Consider the following 19,652-nt stretch of genomic DNA (forward strand, 5'->3'; position numbering starts at 1 on the left):
GTCTTTCGCAGCAAGGGAAGCGCGGCCTGTTCTCTGAGTCGGGAAGGACACCGGGGGTGGCAAGGAGCCCTTGGTCCTCTTTGTAGGCATATTAGCGTATGGGCAGTTGCCAGCAAGTAAGTAATGAAAATTCTGTGAGTAGGCGGTAGATGGTAGGTCTGTCTCCTGTAGTGTCGGATCCGTAGTCAGCTATATAGTAACCATAGTGACCCTGGGTGGTAATGGGGAGGGCATCATATCTCAATTGACCAAAAAGACACAGGCCCCATAGGTTGGTAGGACTTCAGTGCCATGTCACAGGGGCAGATGTAGACGGCAGTAACAGCCTCTCTAATATGTTTGGGCTCTCACAGTGCCTGGCACAAGGGGCCAATAGTAGAGGTGTGGGCCGCTAGAGAGTGTTCTAGACACTTCCAGTGTGGGTGGGCAGCTGTGCGTGGGCCTCTACCAGCAGGCAAGGGGTGCAGGGGAGGTGGAGGCAGCTGGGGGTAGCACAGTAGTGGCCGGATAAGGCAGGGCCAACCCCCCAAATCAGACCACAGTAAAATAAGGTCCCTGAGGGTGGACACCAGGGACCCTCCTAGGAAGCCTGGTGGATGGAAGAAGGAGGCTCAGGAGCAATTTCGAATGCACAGGGTGAGAGGGGAATGTCCTGGGTGCCCGGAGCTGCAGCCTCTGTGCAGGGAGGTAGGATCCAAGGTGGCCGCCGGGAGCTGAAATAGGCTGCCGGTCTGGGCAGTGTGTGCTCCCCAGCAGCAGATTGAGGCTTCCCTCCGTCTAGGGGACGTCTGCGCCGGATCAGAGGGGCACAGGAGAGTCAGCAGCAGACTGTGGATGGCCTCCGAGTGTCCAGCTGGACCCGAGCGCGATTTCGGGCGCTTCTGGAAGCCGATGGCGCCCTCGGGATGTACTAGAGTCCCCGGCTCGGAGGCAGGAGGTAGGCCGCAATCCGCAGGACCCTAAAAATAGGGTTCCCGACTCCGCGGTTTTTACCCTGCACTCCGGGGGAATGCGGGGGAGCAGGGACACTCAGTAGGAGGCTGCCGGGCTGTCTGGGCGCTCTGGGGCCTGAGAGTATTAGAAGAAGGCCTGGAGCAGATCTCAGACGTGACTGCTCCCCATGAAAGCCAAGCCACGCCCCCTCCATAATCACATTCTTGCCAGGATACGAAAGCTTGCAGCACATCCACATCAGCAGGGCTGGTTCATCAATAGAAATGTGGTTTTGGGGTGTCCTCAGTTTTAAGTAGAACATGCAGGATCCACTACCACTAAACTACCCAACACAGAGAACCTCAGTGACTGCTATATAGTATAGGGAATATCAATGATTATGATATAATGTAGAAAGCATCACAATGACCACCATATAATGCAGAGAACACCGGTGACCAACATACAATACAGAAAACAACAGTAACTACCAAACAATGTACTAAACATCACAATGACCACCATATAATGGGCAGTACGGACGGTGTAATGGTTAGCATTACTGCCTCACAGCGCTGAGGTCATGGGTTCTATCCCCACCATGTGTTATATATACGGGGCAGTATGGATGGTGTAATGCCTTAGCATTGTTAGCATGGTTAGCAATACTGCCTCACAGCACTGAGGTCATGGGTTCTATCCCCACCATGTGTTATATATACTGGGCAGTACGGATGGTGTAATGGTTACATTACTGCCTCACAGCGCTGAGGTCATGGGTTCTATCCCCACCATGTGTTATATATACAGGGCAGTACGGATGGTGTAATGGTTACATTACTGCCTCACAGCACTGAGGTCATGGGTTCTATCCCCACCATGTGTTATATATACGGGGCAGTATGGACGGTGTAATGGTTAGCATTACTGCCTCACAGCACTGAGGTCATGGGTTCTATTTCCACCATGTGTTATATATACAGGGCAGTACGGATGGTGTAATGGTTAGCATTGTTAGCATGGTTAGCAATACTGCCTCACAGCACTGAGGTCATGGGTTCTATCCCCACCATGTGTTATATATACTGGGCAGTACGGATGGTGTAATGGTTAGCATTACTGCCTCACAGCACTGAGGTCATGGGTTCTATCCCCACCATGTGTTATATATACAGGGCAGTATGGATGGTGTAATGGTTACATTACTGCCTCACAGCGCTGAGGTCATGGGTTCTATCCCCACCATGTGTTATATATACAGGGCAGTACGGATGGTGTAATGGTTACATTACTGCCTCACAGCACTGAGGTCATGGGTTCTATCCCCACCATGTGTTTTATATATACGGGGCAGTACGGATGGTGTAATGGTTACATTACTGCCTCACAGCACTGAGGTCATGGGTTCTATCCCCACCATGTGTTATATATACGGGGCAGTATGGACGGTGTAATAGTTAGCATTACTGCCTCACAGCACTGAGGTCATGGGTTCTATTTCCACCATGTGTTATATATACAGGGCAGTACGGATGGTGTAATGGTTAGCATTACTGCCTCACAGCACTGAGGTCATTGGGGGTTCTATTCCCACCATGTGTTATATATACGGGGCAGTATGGATGGTGTAATGCCTTAGCATTGTTAGCATGGTTAGCAATACTGCCTCACAGCACTGAGGTCATGGGTTCTATCCCCACCATGTGTTATAAATACGGGCAGTACGGATGGTATAATGGTTACATTACTGCCTCACAGCACTGAGGTCATGGGTTCTATCCCCACCATGTGTTATATATACTGGGCAGTACGGATGGTGTAATGGTTAGCATTACTGCCTCACAGCACTGAGGTCATGGGTTCTATTTCCACCATGTGTTATATATACGGGGCAGTACGGATGGTGTAATGGTTAGCATTACTGCCTCACAGCACTGAGGTCATGGGTTCTATTCCCACCATGTGTTATATATACAGGGCAGTACAGACAGTGTAATGGTTAGCATTACTGCATCACAGCACTGAGGTCATGGGTTCTATCCCCACCATGTGTTATATATACGGGGCAGTACGGATGGTGTAATGGTTAGCATTACTGCCTCACAGCACTGAGGTCATGGGTTATATTCCCTTCCCACCATGTGTTATATATACGGGGCAGTACGGAGAGTGTAATGGTTAGCATTACTGCCTCACAGCGCTGAGGTCATGGGTTCTATCCCCACCATGTGTTATATATACAGGGCAGTACGGGCGGTGTAATGGTTACATTACTGCCTCACAGTGCGGAGGGCATGGGTTCTATCCCCACCATGTGTTATATATACGGGGCAGTACGGATGGTGTAATGGTTACATTACTGCCTCACAGCGCTGAGGTCATGGGTTCTATTCCCACCATGTGTTATATATACGGGGCAGTACGGATGGTGTAATGGTTAGTATTACTGCCTCACAGCGCTGAGGTCATGGGTTCTATTCCCATCATGTGTTATATATACGGGGCAGTACGGATGGTGTAATGGTTAGCATTACTGCCTCACAGCACTGAGGTCATGGGTTCTATTCACACCATGTGTTATATATACGGGGCAGTACGGATGGTGTAATGGTTAGCATTACTGCCTCACAGCGCTGAGGTCATGGGTTCTATTCCCACCATGTGTTATATATACGGGGCAGTACGGATGGTGTAATGGTTAGTATTACTGCCTCACAGCACTGAGGTCATGGGTTCCATTCCCACCATGTGTTATATATATACGGGGCAGTACGGATGGTGTAATGGTTAGCATTACTGCCTCACAGCACTGAGGTAATGGGTTAGATCCCCACCATGGCCTTAACTGTGCAGAGTTTGTATTTTCTCCCCGTACTTGCGCGGGTTTACGGGTACTCATGTGTCCTCCCACATTCCAAAAATATACCCGTTGGTCAATTTGGTTTCCTACAATATTAAACCTAGAATGAATTATGTGTGTGTGTACATGTGGTAGGAATATAGATTGTAGGCTCCACTATGGCAGGGACTGATGTCACTAATGTCACGGTGTTCTCATATACTCAGTAAAGGGCTGCAGAATATGTGTGCGCTATATAAGAAATGGTATAATGTAGAAAGCATCACAATGTTCACCATATAATGCAGATAACATCACAATGAGCACCAGCAATACAGAGAGCATCCCAGGGACTGCTATACAATACAGAAATCATCACAGTAACCAACAGAAATACAGAAAACCACAGTAACCACCAAACAATACACTGAACATCACAATGACCACCATATAATACAGAGAGCATCACAGTGACTGCCATATACTACAGAGAGTATCACAGTGACCACCAGAAATACAGAGAGCATCCCAGGAACTGCTATACAATACAGAAATAATCACAGTGACCACCAGAAATACAGAGAGCATCACAGTGACTGCCATATAATACAGAGAGCATCACAGTGACCACCAGAAATACAGAGAGTATCACAGTGACCGCCATATAATACAGAGACCATCACAGTGACCACCATATAATACAGAGAGCACCACAGTGACCGTCATATAATACAGAGAGCATCACAGTGACCACCATATAATACAGAGAGCACCACAGTGACCGTCATATAATACAGAGAGCATCACAGTGACCACCATATAATACAGAGACCATCAAAGTTACCACCATATAATACAGAGAGCATCACAGTGACCACCATATAATACAGAGAGCACCACAGTGACCATCATATAATACAGAGACCATCACAGTGACTGCCATATAATACAGAGACCATCACAGTGACCACCATATAATACAGAGAGCATCAAAGTGACCACCATATAATACAGAGAGCACCACAGTGACCGTCATATAATACAGAGAGCATCACAGTGACCACCATATAATACAGAGACCATCAAAGTGACTACCATATAATACAGAGAGCATCACAGTGACCACCATATAATACAGAGAGCACCACAGTGACCATCATATAATACAGAGACCATCACAGTGACCACCATATAATACAGAGAGCACCACAGTGACCATCATATAATACAGAGACCATCACAGTGACCACCATATAATACATAGAGCACCACAGTGACCACCATATAATACAGAGAGCATCACAGTGACCTCCATATACTACAGAGAGCATCACCGTGACCATATAATACAGAGAGCACCACAGTGACCAACATATAATACAGAGACCATCACAGTGACCATCATATAATACAGACAGCATCACAGTGACTGCCATATACTACAGAGAGCACCTAGCTTATGGTAGGGGAAGAGGGAGTTAGGTTTGGGCACTAGTGGGGGGAGGTTAGGCTGTAAGGAGGATAAGTATAGGCACTTACAAGGAATGGTTGGTATGGACTGAGGTGGGAGAGGTTAGGTTTAGGCACCAGCAGGGCAGGGCCGCAGCAGCGCAATGTTGTGTAGTCTGTGCACAAGAGCACTCAGACTACACTTTGCATGCACAGATCACTGGAAAAATGGCCACCATAACAAATTAGAAATATGGGTGCAGCGGTGTGGGCCCCCTAGGGCTCGTCCCCTGTGCACCCATTATAGATACACCACTGATTCTGTTCAACATCAGTATAAGTCATCAATACAGTAGCACACCCCCCACCCCCCCCCCCCACACACACACACACACACATTCCAAAAATATACTGGTAGGTTAATTGTTTCCCAAGAAAACTAACCTTAGCATGAATGTGTGCGTGTACATGTGGTAGGGAGTATGGATTGTAAGCTCCACTGGGGCAGGGACCGATGTGAATGTCCAATTATTCACTGGACAGCGCTGCGGAATATGTGTGTAAATAAATTGCATATATCTAGAACATATTTTCCATTTATCTGGGGCATGTACTGTACGGATGTCACTGCGGCCGGCATAGAACTAACACTACTGTACAATAATCTTCTGTGCATAACAGGGTAACACCCAGAGCTCACTATAAACCAATAAGGTTAATGCACTGGACACGCCCATAACCTGACCACTCCTACACCCCGAAGTCCTATATAATTCTGTACCACAGTCATATGAGCATTCCTGTTATTCCTGTTATACCCAGGTATGTACCACATGCAGCGTTACTGTTATTCACTATATTGCTTTTCAGTAAATACTATTATTCGGCACATCAGGTTAATGTATATCAGATACTGTGTTTTCCTATACAACTCTCTCTGCACATGTTACATCTGCCCCACCTGCAGTGCACATGATTTTGTCTATTAAAGAAGGAGTTCGCTTTAGCAAACCAGCCATAGTCCAAATAAACAAACTGATGTATTACAAAGTATTATTGCTTGGTTAGATTTTTTGTTTAAATATCTTAATGCTTTTTATTAATGTCCAGAGAAAGATACTTTGGTATCTGAAGGGATTATATAATGTATTATGGTAGAGAACAATGTATCAAAGATAGAACATAGAAACATCCTTGTTGTTATATCCTGGAGCGATATTATGTAGTGGAGGTTATTCTATTCCAGATGCTGTAATAGAGATTCAGTAAATAATGATTGTATTGTTTGCTTGGGTGTGGATCGTATTGTCGACCCGACTTCGGTTTACAGTCATTAGGTCGACACAGTTGGGTCGACAGGCAGCAAGGTCGACAGGGTTCTAGGTCGACATGTGTGAAGGTCGACATGTGTCTAGGTTGACATGGGACAAGGTTGACATGGTTTTAGGTCGACAATTGCGTTAGATCGACAGGGTTTTAGGTCGACAAATGTGTTAGGTCGACATGGGTTAGGTCGAGACGTCGCAAGGTCGACATGGGTTTTTTCACTGTCTTTTTTTACCCAAATGTCGACACAGTCAACATGGACACAGTTGGAAGCCAACCACAGCCCCTCACATTGCTCGCAATGCTTGTGATTATTTAATCACAGCAGTGCAAAGTGTAGTGCACCTGCAGCATATTGGAAACTAAGGGTGGTATTTAATGGGATGAGAGATTCAGAAAGTGACAGATTTGGTGAGAAATCTCCAGTTTTTTTAAAGCGGCAATCATTTACACTGCAATACCAGTGTGATTTTGCAGTGTAAATAGTTGCCGCTTTAAAAAAACTGGAGATTTCTCACCAAATCTCTCACTTTAACAGTCAGTCTCCCTAATACAGCCACCAGGCAAATTAATTAATTAAGTGGATTCTGACCCTGATTTCTTAAATATCCAGCGGTCGGGAGAAACATTGGGCTCACACTAATGCCCCTTTCAGACCGCACATATTAACCGTTATATTGCTGTTTTTTTTAAGTTTCAAAAAGGTAATGTGTGCGGTCTGAAAGGTGCAGAGTGATTTTATCGTTTCCAAAAAAAACGGTTTTTGGAAACTGTAAATATGGAGGGTCCTACCCGTTTCAGACCCATTTATTTGGTGTCTAGAATGGGTCTGAAACGGTATTCTCCCCCCCTCCCCTCCCCAGCGCAGGGAAGGGAATGGTCGTGCTGGGGGCAGGGGGTTCCTGCAAGTGTCCGGGGCACTGTGTCCTGCCCTGCCCGGGGTGAGAGCAGGGGCTGCTGCTACTGCTGGCGGCGCAGTGGACTGCGCCGAGGAGGTGAGCGGGGACGGGCCGCTCTGGCTGGGGTGCGGGCGGCTGTCTGCCCTGTCTCACCGTCAGCCTGCAGGTTTCTGGAGCGGGGCAGCAGCGGAGTGCGGGCTGCGGGAGCCCGATGTAGATGTCCCGCTGCCTCCTCACCCTCTGGGACGGGGGGTACTGCTTTTCACTATGCTCTGAGAGACGGCGCTGAGACACAGGCAGCAGCGCAGGGTGTGCTGATGATGAAAGGGATGGAGAGCAGCCAGCAGTGCAGCTGATGGAGAGCGGGCAGGGGGACACATGGAGAGGTGATGCCCCCCATCACCTCACCATGCGCCCCCCTGCCCGCTCTCCATCAGCTGCACTGCTGGCTGCTCTCCATCCCTCTCATCATCAGTACACCCTGCGCTGCTGCTGCCTGTGTCTCAGCGCTGTCTCTCCGAGCATAGTACGGGGGGGGGGGGGGGGATGCTTTTCACTGTTGCTTTCACACCACAAACCTGCTTTAGACCATGTATTTACATGCGGTGTGAAAGGGGTTAAACTTGCTCTGACTCATATTGCCAGTGATGGGGGTGCGCGCTCCCGTTTACAGCCCCTTGCTGGTCGCAGGAGCTTGCTCCTGCGACCAGTTGATTACCTCTGCGGCACCGCCAGCAGAGGTTCCTTTTCATCAGTGACCATCTCTGGTCACTGATGAAAAGGAGACACTGAGCAATATATCTCCCCCATGTGTACGGGGCTTTAGCAGGCTTTGTGGTGTGAAAGCAGCATAAGTTGGGGTATATTATCCTTTTTAAACCACATTTGTGTTTCATGTGTGTCAGTTTGTTTATTGTGTGTCCATACTTCACTATTTTTTAGTAATAACAATAAAAGTTACATTTTAATAAACTTGATCTCCAGGTGCATCACACAGTGACATACTCTCTTTCTTCTGTTCCTTATGTCCAGTGATAGCACACCCTCTTGTTTTGCATAATATTTGGCATTACACCATTGATGAGGGTCCTCTCCATAAATAATTATTTCCTGATTTTTTTTCCTGTGCGACTGTTCTCTCCCAATTCCCACAGGGAACATCTCTTCTGTTCCTGCAGGTAACGGATCAGAAGATCTATCAGTCATGGCGCCGGTATTTATGCTCCTGTTGGTGACTTTCTGTGAGTTTATGTATCTGATAACACTTTGTATGTATGTAGCTTCATACACCATGGGCCAAATGTAATAGGCAGAGGCATAGCAATAGCCCCTACTGGGGGGTGCTGGGAGTCCTCGGGGGGCTATTGCTAGATGGAGACCTTGTTAAGGAATCGTTAAAAATTAATAAACACTAGGTGATTCATCGCGCCCTCCGGGCGCTCTTCACACCGTTGTGAGGGGCTTCGCCCCATCAGAAGTAGAACGGAATCTGCTGCGCTATATGAGACACTGTAACGGAATCTGCTGCGCTATATAGGACGCTGTAACAGAATCTGCTGCGCTATATAAGACGCTGTTACGGAATCTGCTGCGCTATATAAGACACTGTAACAGAATCTGCTGCGCTATATAAGACGCTGTAACGGAATCTGCTGCGCTATATAAGATGCTGTAACGGAATCTGCTGCACTATATAAGACACTGTAATGGAATCTGCTGTGCTATATAAGACACTGTAACAGAATCTGCTGCGCTATATAAGACGCTGTAACGGAATCTGCTGCGCTATATAAGACACTGTAACGGAATCTGCTGCGCTATATAAGACACATATAAGAGAGATTCACCCCCCCATAAATCCCCCAAACCCCATGATTATTCCCACTTTAGTAAAAAACTAAAATCCACCTTGAGAAGAGCAGGGTGGCAGCAGAAACCTGAGAGATCCCAGCCCACCCCACCCCACCAAAACCCCAGACCCCATGATAATTAATAAAAAACCCAAAAAAGTCTACCTTAAGGAGCACAGCACAGATATTCTCTGTAGAGGCAGGGAGGAGTCTTCTTCCTTATTACTGCTGCTCAGCGCTGGCCGGGAGCCAGCCCGAGCAGGAGCAGCAGCAGCAGCAGCAGCTTGATTAGGGACTGGACTGGAGGCGAGCAGTGAGTCACGTGACGTCACCCCATCACGTCGCGGCGGCAGGCCGGGACCAGGTGAGCAGGGCAGCCGCCGGGCAGGGCAGCCGCCGGCGCACGCTGCCCTGCGTGTGTGAAATGAAGTATTGCAGGGCAGCAGGACTTCACCTCATGTGCGGAGGGGGGGCGGCGCCCTGCGCCCCAACTGCGGCCGGAGCGGGTGCTCCGGTGCCTCCGCCCTCCCTACGCCTCTGGCTGCAGGTATGAGGCAGAAGGGGGGCGGGTGAAATGTCCGGTGGGGCGGTGGGACGCCGCGCGTATATGAGGGGGGGGGGGGTCTGGGCGCGCGGTGTGTAGATGCCTGGGGATGAGTGTGTTAGGGGAGGGGTTGTGGGTGGTGAGCAGGCGTGGATGGAGTTAGTGGGCAGGCATGGGGAGTGGTGTGCGAGGAGGGGTGTGTGCTTGTGGAGAACAGTAGGACAGAGGTGCCTTGCTTTTGCAGTGTGGCTGACGGTGGATGGGCCTGTCAATCACCCGTGAAACCCCGCCCACCGTTTGCCACACTGCTTGACTGACAGATCTGGTTAAATATATAAGAGACTAGAAAATGTGGGTTCCACAAAATCATAACCAGTGCAGGGCTCTTTGAGACGGTTCTGATTCCCAAAAATACAGAAGGGGGGAAATGTGTGAGGTCCCTGTGTATTTTAAGAACCAATATTGGTCTCATGGACAGGTTTCCATCTGCCTATCCCCCCCCCCCCCAGTAATACTTTCCCTTCATGTCTCAGTAAACAATTTCAACCTAATTTACTCTCTTCACTCCCTCCTACTCCTACAGGTACCCTGGAACCCACTAACTCCCTCTGTTTCCCTCTCCTCTCTCCTTGTTACCCACAGCTGCCTCCCCCTGGCATCACCCACTTTATCCCCCTGTCACCCCCCCCCACCCCCACCCCCAATAATGTCCTCCACCTTTCTCAGCCTTAGTGAAGGCAGATGCAGTCTTCTATTGGAAGTACTAACTGATAGTCACCCGCAGTAAGGCAGTACCAATGGGATTTGTTCCCTCCCTCTCGGACTGCCAATCTATGATCTGTAACGGATGCTGCCCCAGTAGCCTGGTACAGTGCAGTACAGTCGCCGATACCATGCATGCGCCACACCCGGTGGTGGTGGTGGTGGGGGTACAGCAACAGTTTCCCTCCTATTGTGAGGTTGGAGCAGTCACTGGTTACCACAATTCTCATATTCAGAATATTAGGCACCCTTATTCTATAAGTAGCACATACGGTGTAATCGTTAGCACTACTGCCTCACAGCACCGAGTTCCAACTGGGCGAGTTTGTATATTCTCCCCGTACATGCGTGGGTTTCCTCCGGGTACTCCGGTTTCCTCCCACAATCCAAATATATACTGGTAGGTTAATTGGCTCCTAACAAAATTAACCCTAGAATGTCTGTGTGCATGTATATGTGGTAGGGAATATAGATTGTAAGCTCCATTGGGGAAGGGACTGATGTGAATGGTCAACTATTCTCTGTACAGCGCTGCGGAATATGTGTGCGCTATATAAATAACTATATAATAATAAACTTTCTGCTTTCCAGGTGTAACCTCCCCGCTTACTTATGCAGACGATTCAGATGGTGCTCCCAGTAAGTAATATCTACATTAATGCTACTTTCCTGTCTTATTATATAGGCTTTGCAATAACATAACAATGTTTCATAATAGCATAATGTCCTTACAGAGACTACAGGGGAAATTACCCCTTTTCCACTAGCAAAAAATAACCCGGGATTTTGCACTGAGATGGGTAATTCCAACCCAGGTAATTACTTGGGTTGGACCGGGGATGCTCCCAGGTCCAGGGGCAATATAAACAGGTAACCCAGAACGAAATGACCCAGGTCCCATTCATACAAAACCGCTGCTGGGAGATGCTCTAATCTCCCAGCGCCGCCCTGGCCCCGCCTCCTGATGATGTAACCCGCCCAGCTTTATGGCGGGTAAAGATGATAATGGGAAAGGGTTTGCAAGCAGGGTTGCACACGGGTACAAAATCCCGGGCGTGACCCGGCTTGCATTGTGGATAGGGGTGATGATGGGAGTTCTATTTCAAATGGGAAGTTGCTAGGGGCAACAATCAGATATTATAATTATCTTCGAAAAGGTGCTAAATAAACAAGAAATAGGTTCTGATTGGATCCCATGTGAACATTGGTAAGTATGCTCTCTAGATTGCGGTCTAGATCAACCCTGTTATGGTCAACCACGCTTAGTCAAACCCGTCTAGGTAGACGCCTAACGGTAGTCCACAGTGTCTAGATCAACAATAACGAGCATTAGGTCAACAAGAGCATGGTCAGTGTTTCATGATTTGTGGTGGTTATGCCGACAGGTCACTTCGGGCACACTATCATAACCTAAATTTATGTTCACTTGGATAGTAAAGAATAACTCAAGTCGAGCTGCATCGAAAATACATGAAAAACTCATGTCCACCACAAAAGACCAGTAGCGTAACAAGGAGGTGCTCTGAAAGTGTGTGCACCGGGGGGTCTACGGGGCTATTGTTACCCGCTGCCGCCTGCCGGGATCTCCTGGCTCCGAGTCCTGCTGCTAATGAAAAGTGACACACACAAGATGGCTGCCCCCATACAGCAGACAGTTTTCGAGGATGCTAGAGGAGGCGGCGGCAGAGAATGCTCGTAGAGGTCATCATTCAGTAGAGATGTCATTGTTTCCTTTCCTTTAAGAATCTGTTCTCCTGGCCCTCCCCTTATCTTAAGCTCATATGAGATGAATGATTGGCTGGGGCAGCAATGGTTTCTCCCAATCAGAGAGCAGATGAATCTGTTGGTGTCTATAAAATGTTTTGATTACATCTGTTATGCGGTTTTATATTTGCAGCCGCGCCTGTGACCTGTCCTGAAAACCAAACATATAAGACGTGTGGAACCGCCTGCCCACTATCCTGTAGCAATTACAAAGAATTGATGGGATGTACGATGGAGTGTGTGGCCGGCTGTTTCTGCAATGCTGGTTTATACCTGGATGCTATTGGAAAGTGTGTGGAGAAGGCGAAGTGTGATCTCTGCACTGGGAACACCACGTTCTCCAGCTGCAAGACGATGTGTGCAGAATCGTGCCCACCAATAATACCCATGGGGCCTGGACCAGTTTGCCTCTCAGGATGTAGTGAAGGCTGCGTCTGTAAGGAGGGTTATGTACGTCAGAATTGGGCAGGAGTTCCCTGTGTGAAAAGCACTGATTGTCCTAAAATGATCATTAAAGGAAATTAAAAAGTTCTGTGCACAAGGTTCCTGTCTTCCTGACTCCTGTGTTCCTCTATATTATCGCTCACATTGGTCAGGCCTCTCATATGCTACCAGCAAGTAATAGGAGCGAGCGGCGACTAGCCGGGAGAGACCGTAAACTATTAGTCTGGGCTCCCAAGGCCAGGAGGTGTGCCCTATCATATTGCTGGGGTTAGGTAGGAGGCAAGTAGATAGTAAGGAAGAGATAGGAGGAGGAAAGAAGGGGGAAGGTAGGAGAGGGCTATAGGGTGCAGGCCCCTCCCCGGGGGGCGTATACCCATACTTAAGGACAGGACAGGTAAAGGGGGAGGGTCAGAAAGTGCAGCAGGTGAGGCAGAAAGGATTGTCCAGCAAGAACATCCAGGAGGCAGCAGAGGAATGATACAGAAATATTCTGATAAGTATCTAGGAATATTTTTTTTGCAAGTATTCCTTCTTATTCTTTTACTTATTACCATATTCGGCACCCTGCTACCCTGCTGCAATCTGCTGTTACAAACTCCCAATGTCTCTGCAATTTTATGAATTCAATCTTTAATGTAGATAGAATTTTATCACATGTTTTATATTATGCTGAGCAACTTTCCCCTAAGGAATAAAAGCACCTAATAGAGTTTTACACCTATAACCTAACAGTACAGTTGGGATTCAGTGCAGAAGTTATTTAAATGCACACTTCTAGTTTAACCCCTTCCCGCCGCAGCATGTTTTTGCCTTCCTGACAGAGGCCTTTTTTTCAAATCTGACAGGTATCACTTAAGTGGGGATAACGTTTTTTTGCTTTTACTTATCCCAGTGATTTTGAGATTGTTTTCCCGTGACACATTGTACTTTAAATTAGTGGTAAATTTTGGTCGATACAATTTTTTTTTTTTTGTGAAAAATACCAAAATGTCGTAAAAAAATGGAACATTTTGCTATTTGCAAAATGTTACATTTTCTGCTTGTGAGACAAATAATCATACCACTCAAAATAGTTAATAACTAACAAAGACCATATCTATACTTTATTAAAAAATCATTATTTTAACCTCCTTTAATTTTTTTGGACACTAGGGGGCAGCAGCGTCTAAATTTTACACTACACGCAGTTTAACGCTGGTTTTGGCTGTTCACTTTTGGACAGCCAATCGCAGCGATCGCCCAAGACGGGGGGCAACCCTGCCCCCCCTGGGCAATGAGGGAGGATGTCTGCTGTCAGGGACAGCAGACATCGTCCCTCTGTCACCGCGTCTGTAGACGCGGTGGCACTTTTAAGTCATGACGTATATATACGTCATGTGTCGGGAAGTACATCCCGGCCATGACGTATATATACGTCAAATGTCGGGAAGGGGTTAAGGCCAAAAAATGAGTACTTAGGGATTTATTATTATACTCGAGTCGCTGCAGCCTTCAGGAAAACAGCATAGAATTAGGCCCAATTCAGGCAAGTTATACCCCTTTTACACCGCCGAAAAATCCGGGTCAGCGGCGGGTCAGACCCGGATCTTCGGCTGTGTAAATCCCTAACGCTGTGTCCCTTTACACGGGACTTCTACCCAGGTCCTGACCTGGGTAGAACACGGCTAGGACCTGGGTAGAGGGCGGTGTAAATGGGAACGCCGGGTCGGATGACCCGGCTCCCATTTACATGAATGGGGAACGTCCAACCTGCGGACCGCAGCGTCCGCACGTTGGACGGATTGTCAGTCTGACACTGACAGCCGGCGCTGCTGTCTGCTATACTCTGCAGACAGCAGCGGCGGCGGGGGAGGGAGGTGAACGGATGCCTGTGTGCGGCATCCATTCACCTCCTGTCCAATGGCGGGGTGTGCGCGCGGGGACTGGGGGCAGCCTAGCCGCTTACCTTAGTGCTGGGCTGCCCCCAGCAGCGTTCCGGGTACGGCGGCGTCGATCGGCGCTTGAAGATGACATTGCGCTGTCATCTTCAAGTGCCGGGAAGGGGCGGGAGGGAGTGCGGGCGTTTAAGCCCGTCCGGTGTAAATGCCCCTAAACGCCGGGTCGCACCCGGCTTCAACCAGGGTCCAAAAAGCCGGGTGCGACCCAGCGTTTTGGTCTAAAAGGGGTATTAGAAACAAGTCCCATCCCCCCCCCTCCCCCTAATTATATTACTGAGGGCTTGTTTACATGGCATAGCATGCAGAGATCAGTATAGAGATCTCCTTTGCTCCAATACATTCATACTCCTCCCACCAGGCAGAGCATACAATGGAGTCAGCAGAATTTGGGCAATAATATGAAATACATGAAATGTGTGATTATAGATGAGCATTTGTAGAGCTGAGTGGTTTCATATCATATGTACTAGGGGAATTACATACAGTTTTCGGTAACATAATATAATATTGCATAGCAGTGTTATTAGGATATGACAAAGCATAAGTATAGATATGCAGAATGCAAATATGGGAACGCATGCTTTTTTTTTTTTTAAAGTTAATATAATGCAGGAAAATTCATTATATGGTGCAATTCTCAGCGTGTAAGGCAACATAAGGTTATAAATAATAGACAGTATTAAAAAGATGTTGCTGAATGGGGGAATGATATATTGTATCAGGTTAGATTAAGCTGCAGTCAGTGATATAATATGGTGTCGCATACAAATTAGTATGTACAATAATAATAGTATACAGGATATCAATAATTGAATTTATTACGTTTGTGCATGATAAGCATTTTACTGCATATTAGACTGTTATATTTTTGGCTAGGCCAGAGCAACCTTACGTTACTTCCTGAAAAGCGCGGGGGTAATCCGCTGCTTTATACAAAATCTTTTGATGTTAGAATTCTGTTAAATCAATTCATGCAATTGTATAAGAAGTAATGAATATAATTAGGGCACAGGGGTAGAACCATAGTTCTCACAGCAACTAAAGGCCCCCATACACTTTGGACAAGTCGCCCCCGACTTCCCCCTGAGCTTCCTCGGCTGCTCCCCGGGGGAGCTTGATTAGATTGGCACTTGATGTGCCATTTTTTACATGTGATAAATCGTCTCGATTTATCACATGTAAAAAACCCGGGAACGGGGGGGGGGGCTACAGAGCAGGGCTGCTGGTGGGAGCAGGGGGGGCTGGGGACGCTGCGGGGGACACAGGCGGTATAGAGCCGGGAGCTGTCAATGCTAGAAAAAAAAGCCTATACAATGAATGGGCAGCCTGTGATTGGCTGAGCGCTCTCTCAGCCAATTGCTGACTGGCTGAGAGAGCGCTCAGCCAATCACAGGCCGCCCATTCATTGTATGGGCTTTTTTTTTATTCAGTACTGACAGCTCCCGGCTCCCCCTGCCCGGCTCTATGGCTATGCCGCCTGTGTCCCCCGCAGCGTCCCCAGCCCCCCCTGCTCCCTCCACCGCCGCGCCACCCCACTAGGTCCCAAGTCGGGTGGTCGGACGTGCAGCAGGTCCGACCACCCGACGCAGATCCGATGCGCACGGGACCGTGCATCGAATCTGAGGGGACATCAAAACTAGCCGATTTTGGTCCGATTTTGGAATAAGCAGAGCAGAATAATCACAGCAAAATCTAAAGCATAGGTGCAATAGCATGAGCAGGGTGTAGATCAAATTATGTATAGGAATCAGAAGGGTGCAAGGAGACCTATGCACAGTGCAGCTGCCAGCAATGTGGTGGCAACATCTTACAACCTTTATGCTAATACAAGGGATAATAGTCCCTTCTTTGGAAGCTTAGTACAAGTTCTCTGTCATGGTCATTTAGAACAAAGGTAATGCACTATTTACTGAACAATCTTAGTGAAAAGTCTAATGCCAACGGGGTTTAATGGAATGTTACAAATTTCCATGGGGGTAGCTATTCAGTCACTTGTATACGGATAGAGGCAGGGTAGGAAATGGAAAAAGGAGAATGCAGGGAGGTGGCATTATAGGATTATTGCTCAGGTTTTGGGAGGCTGCATGGTGCAACGTATTTACACACAGTACAAACTAACATGTTTTATGTCACCTCGCAGTGCAACCCTTCCTCTTCCACCTGCAGATGCCTAATGATCGGGGAGTATGGCCAGGCTGATGACCTGGACGGACGCTGAGCTACGGCAATGCCGAAAGCGTAGTATGCAAATGTACTCTTTCTTGACAAGAATGAGTTCTACGTTGTGTTAGTATGCGCATAAAAGTAGCAAGAGCTTTACATTCGCCATAGTAAAGAAAGCATTAGTGACAATGGCACGGAGAAGCTGCAGGTCAGCCGGAGATGTGTTAGTGCAGAGAGTGCAAAGCGCATGCCAAACGGCCAGGTCACGGGAAATTCAGGCTCAGCCATCACATGTCTTACCCAGCAGGAAAATCAGTGAATGACGCCTTGGAAAAGCAACAGTGCAGCGTCGCTTACCAGTCTTTTGAAGATGCGCTCAGAATAGTGCGCAGCTGCGGGGTACGGGCCCAATTGGGGAAGATAGATATCGAATCAGCGTTTAGGCTCCTCCCCCTTCACCTACATAGTCACAGATTCATGGGACTAAAGTTCAAGGGCAGTTATTATGTGGCTCTATGCTTACCCATGGGTTGCGCCATTTCATGTGCATTCTTTTGAAAAAAAAATTAAAAATTCAGCACGTTCCTGCACTGGTGCGTTGAGGCAGGGACGGGCTGCAGGACAATTGCGCACTATCTGGATGGCTTTCTAATGGTCAGCCAGGTGAACACTGATACATGCGAGCAGCTGTTAAAATTCACGCAGGCGCTGTTCCACACTTTTGGGGTTCCCATAGCAACGGAAAAAAACAGAGGGGCCTATGAACAAACTGCCGTATCTGGGAATTGAAATAGATACCACCGACAGGCTGTGTAGATTACCAGAGGACAAGGTCGCTGGCATTATGAGGCAGATAGGAGAGCATGCCAGAGCGAACAAGATTACACTAAAACAGCTCCAATCGTTGTGGAATTTCACATGCAGGGTTATCCCTATGGGCAGAATCTTCTGCCATAAACTGGAAAGGGCCACAGCAGGGGTAAGTAAGCCGCATCATCTGATTAAGCTGACAACAGAAATCAGAGAAGACATGTTGATGTGGGAGACATTTCTAAGGGAATTCAATGGTATTCGCATCTTGCCGGCACCACCTGTGTCGAGCAAGAGGCTGCAGCTGTACACCGATGCCGCAGGGTTTTGGGGATTCGGGGCATATCTCGAGGGAAAATGGGGCGCATCGCAGTGGCCGCAGAGCTGGGTCGGAGCAGGGCTGACCAGGAACATGCTGCTGCTAGAGCTGTTCCCGATCACAGTAGCGGTGGAGTAGCTGGTTAGCCAACAAGGAAATATCCTTCTGGTGTGACAACCTGGGGGTGGTCCAGGCGGTCAACAGGCAGAGTGCCTCCTCCCCACCAGCGATCAAATCAGGTATTTGGTATTGGTTTGCCTGCGGCACAACATTAACTTTCGCGCCAAGGGGTAGATAACATCATAGCGGATGCCCTCTCAAGGGGAAAGTGGGAAGCGGCACCTCATGCACAGCTGCATGGTTTAACATGTCCACCTCATTTATGGCAGGTTGTCCAGGCGGTCACAAGCTGGTGAAAGATTTGATAGCGCCTGTGACATGGAGAAGCTACAGGGTAGCTTGGGAGGAATGGGGGAAACATAAGAAATTAGCAGCGAAGGAGGGTAAGCGGGAAAGCGACGCGCAAAAAGAATTCCTGTGGGGAATGTACAAAGACGAGAAGTCTAGGGCGCAAGCGAGCGTAGCGCTGGCAGCCATTGCTTTCTTTACAAAAGTAGCAGAGGAGGAGGACATTACAAAGAGCTTTACCATCAGCTGAATGATGAAAGGTTGGGGCAGGCGGAGCCCAACGGAACCTGATACTAGCCGGCCCATTACAGAGACAATGCTGGGGCAGCTCATGGCGGCAGCAAAAGACATGTGCAAAGGGGTGCATTCCATGGGGCATTTAGGGTTAGCAAGCTGGTGGCTGCATCAAAAGCTTGCAAGGGGTCAGGCATGTTGGCGGGCAATGTATCAGTGAGCGGAACGGTGGTGGCCTGCAAGATACACAGGTCTAAGACAGACCAACAAGGCAAAGGAAAATGGGTGGCATTGCGGTAAGGAAGCAAACCAGAGACCTGCCCCGTTAGGTTGGTAAAAGAATACTTGGCGCTCAGAGCCAACAAGGGTAACGGAGGGTCTGAGGCCTTTTTGGCGCACGCGGATGAGTCCCCACTCACGCTATACCAATTTAAAATCCTGCTTAAGTGATGTGTGAAGGCTAACGGTTGGCAGGAAAAGGAGTATGGTACACACTCGTTTAGAATTGGTGCAGCCACCACAGCGTTCGAAGCAGGGTGTTCGGAGAAAGAGATAAAATGCATCGGGAGGTGGTGCTCAGCTAGCTACAAGAAGAATAACGTAATGACTGCCATAGGAAAGGAGTGAATTAAACATCCAAGGCTGTGTGGACACCATGGAGCATGTGACTCGGAGCCAATAGGAAAGCAGTGGAGGGCAGAGTTAGCTGGGACAATAGGGACAGGGAAGGAGGAGTCTTCCTCTTTTCCCTGTGGAATTTCACTGGAATGGTTCTGTGAGTGATCCTCCTTATTTACACTATTAGGCACCCCTGACCCTGCACTAGAATTGAGGCCTAGGTTTTAAATTGCCCGCTGTAGTTGCTAGAAATTCCATCATTGTGTAGCCTATCACAAACTAACTACGGTATACAAGGGGGAGCGCATTATAGCGCATTACCGCACTACAGTACTGTTAGGATCTATGCAGGG

Source organism: Crinia signifera, chromosome 19, assembly GCF_055691185.1.
Source record: "Crinia signifera chromosome 19, ASM5569118v1, whole genome shotgun sequence".
In the NCBI taxonomy this organism is placed as follows: domain Eukaryota; kingdom Metazoa; phylum Chordata; class Amphibia; order Anura; family Myobatrachidae; genus Crinia; species Crinia signifera.